Source organism: Galendromus occidentalis, unplaced genomic scaffold (genome assembly GCF_000255335.2).
Source record: "Galendromus occidentalis unplaced genomic scaffold, Mocc_1.1 scf7180000075990, whole genome shotgun sequence".
In the NCBI taxonomy this organism is placed as follows: domain Eukaryota; kingdom Metazoa; phylum Arthropoda; class Arachnida; order Mesostigmata; family Phytoseiidae; genus Galendromus; species Galendromus occidentalis.
Window position 1 is genome coordinate 25,958 of NW_003803980.1, and position 3,290 is coordinate 29,247.

Here is a 3,290-nt window from a genome sequence, read left to right on the forward strand (position 1 = left end):
GTTTTGCGCTTTGGGAGGCCATTGGGAATCTCGGATGACTTGGCGACACCGTCAGAGGGAGTATGGTTGTGAACCATAGTTGTCATGCGTGTTCTGATCTGTTCGTCGTCCTTGCGCATCAGAGGTGATCGACACCACCTGCAGGCATGCGGGAATACACTTCCAAAGCATGCTAAACTGCTGAGGGAGATGTCAGAAGACTCATACATAGACGATGTCATATTCACGGTAGACAGCGCCACGCTGAGCAATGAACAATCGAAGAATTAGGAGATTGTATCGAATCTGATCGAGCGCTTGTGATCTCAAGAGGAGAAAACTCAAAAGTCAAGCCAGAAGAGAGAGAGTGGTGGGCTAGTAGTGATACATGAGCTGATTTGCGGTCAGCTCTGTAAAAAGTCATATGATCTCTCATTGATCAGTAGCGTCATGGGTCGCACTTCAGTGAAACCCGATATAGAAAGTTTTCCATCCTCATATGGGCGAAAATATAACAATATCAAAGCGGGAGAAAAAAACTGGCGTCTTCGACGCAAACATAGATTCGGCCCGCGGCCGAACAGCCTTAAATTTTTTCCACCGCTTTGACTTCTAAAATGCCGACTTCCTTGGCGAGTGCCCCGGTGTTGGCATCGATTTCAGCGTCACTCTTACGTGTCTCGTGTCGCTTGAGAACTGCTCGAAGATCATCCAAGGACATGTCGGGCTTCTCATCCAATGCACGGATTACTACCGAGCGTATCGCTTGGTACGACGGATCCGAAAGTGATAGCGGTAGAATGAAGATCTTGAATTGAGTCAGGGACAATGTGGAAAATTCGAACTTGTCGCCCTTTAGATTAGCCGAATCCACCATCTCGTCGCCAGATGAGCCTGGGGGCAATCGATCGCCCAGCAACGTATCGTGTCGACGACGGAAGAGTGAGAGACGAGACGTGAACATCTTCTCTTGTAAGAGGACTACCAGCTCCTTGTACGGGAATGCCTCCGGCGTACGTGGAGAGGTTCGAGCGCTGAGCCTGCTGTACTCGTCTTGACCTAGTGCTCGTAGAATCACCTGACATCTTTCGGTGTCCGATTCGCAGTGTGACTCTAGCAGGTTCTCGTTGCGGCGATACCATTGTTCGAAAGTAACGTCTTTGGAGGGTTCATGCGTGAACTCCCCCGTGAGAGTCAAGACGTGTGTCAGGACAGCGGACCTGCTTGTAGGCTCACCTTCGGTAGACTGACTTTCTCTTCCTCTTCTGTTGTTCTCCGTTAGAAGTTGAAGAGCCTGGATTATCTGTCGTAACACATCCGCTTCATCGTCAGGCCGGTCGGAGGGTCGACCAAGGACGCTGACTCGGTATAGCGACGAGACACAACGACTGTACTAATTGTAAGTGACGGTTCGGGGAGAAAGATCCCCGTGGCAATAATGGCCGCCATTTTATTGAGACAGACTTCTGTCGCGGCGCAGAAATAATGAAGTCGGGACTGGAATATGCCGAAGGCTGCCGTTATGTTCGAAAAGTAATAAGAAATGAGTTGGAGACCAGTCGTAGCGTCTCCACGTGTAGTAGTAGTTGATGTTCCTCGCAGCTGTTTGAGGGCAGAATGATAAGAACTATCCTATAGGCCGAGACTCATGCATATTCCCTTTAATGTCGGGCTCGTGAACAAAAACGCCGCGGAAACACAGATCTTATGGAGATTTCGGAGGAAATCAACTCACTTTGACTGTTGAACAAAACGAACCACATGGAAACCCTCAAGAGCAAGAGTTTCTGGAGATTCTTGCCCGGTCGCGGCCTGGAGACCGTCTTGAAGCCTTCGGTAAGGTTGTCAACTCGACAGAAGTCCTTAAATTCCGAGGGGGTAACTTACATGAAAATTCTATCGCGGGAAATTGATTTCGACGATTAATTCCGCCAGAGGTAGATTCTCGCCTAGATCCTTTCTAGCTCCCAGCAGCGACCGATCAGTCTATGTTGTTTTAAAGTTAGGGCCTCGGTGGAGGAGTCCGGAATGGACTTCTTCGCTGTCGTTCTCATCGTGGCCATGCATCTTCCTACTGGTGATCTTCTCGGAGCGGTGTCTGTAGCCTCATTCAGTAACGTTTGTGCTCTGACACCGGCTCGAATAAACGAGTTACCTAAACTGTACGCTCACTCGAGCTCTGATCGACGGTCGCGTGGACATCGTGACGGATTTCAAGAAGCAGGTGAGGAATCGGAGAACAGTTCGCTCATTGAATTCTGGTCAGCCGGTCGGGACGGAAGATATAGTAGGTAGCGCCCCGGAGAGCAATCAGAATATTCGTAATTCTCATCGGATCTCGTGTATTCCTGGCAAACATCTTCTTCCGGGGACTTGACGATGGGCGACGAGGTTCGCATGATGTGCAGGAGCATGGGGAACGATGGACACGCAGGGATGAACTCCTACATGGAATCGCTTGACTCCGACGATGAGCGTCAATACATGTTAGTGAACGTGAAGCTGTGTGGCGCTCCTGACCTGGGAGGCCTGAAGTCGATCTGTACCGACTCTCGACAGTAGAACAGTCCCAGGTGATGGATATCGGAGGATCTGCGGCGGCGGAGGATGAGAGCGTCGCTTGCTGATGAGATTGAGGTAGCCATTCATTATAGTGTCGTTGAGCCACTTTAGATTGTGGAGTGTTTCCAGTCGGAACGACGTATAGAGAGGTTGTCCGTTCGAGCCAGCACCACGTCCGCTTCTTTCCCTGAGAGCTTCTCTAATCACTCGGTCCATCTTATCGCTGATCGCTGGTATCTGAGCATTCGAGTTCTCAACTTGGAGCCAACACAAATTCTGAGGATTAAACTCATGCCCAGCACAAGCATACAAGTGATCTTGTAGGAGGTTGAAGTTTCCATCGTCTGGGAAAATTTGTGATTGAGACCGAAGAGATGACTCGAGGTCACCGGAATCGGCTCGCCTTCGAACGTGGTCTCCGATCAGGCATCTAGGGGCGGCGACAAATGTTCCAGCCTGAGAGTCGCCCGCGGTGGCCGCGTGTGCCAAGTGCGGTTCACTCTCGCTACTGGACTCGATCCGGACTTGAAGCCGATTCAAGTTCCGGGATCCACACGAATTACTAGCATTGGAATTATTCCCGAAGAGCCTGGAGTTTCCATGGTAGAAAGAAATATCAGAATGAGTCAGAGGAGCCGATTCTGCGGCAACGGCTCGCCCTCGCTCGTCGTATGCGAGCAGACGTTCAGGCACTGCGACCAAGATTCTCGCGTGGAGATCGCCTGCGGAGCTGCAAGTGCCAGGTGCGG

General features: G+C 50.8%; 1 pseudogene; it reads right to left on the minus strand.

The window, feature by feature from the left end:
- Positions 1-2,181, minus strand: part of LOC114828536 (uncharacterized) — a 6,038-nt pseudogene extending 3,857 nt beyond the window's left edge.
- Positions 2,182-3,290: the final 1,109 nt, after the last annotated feature.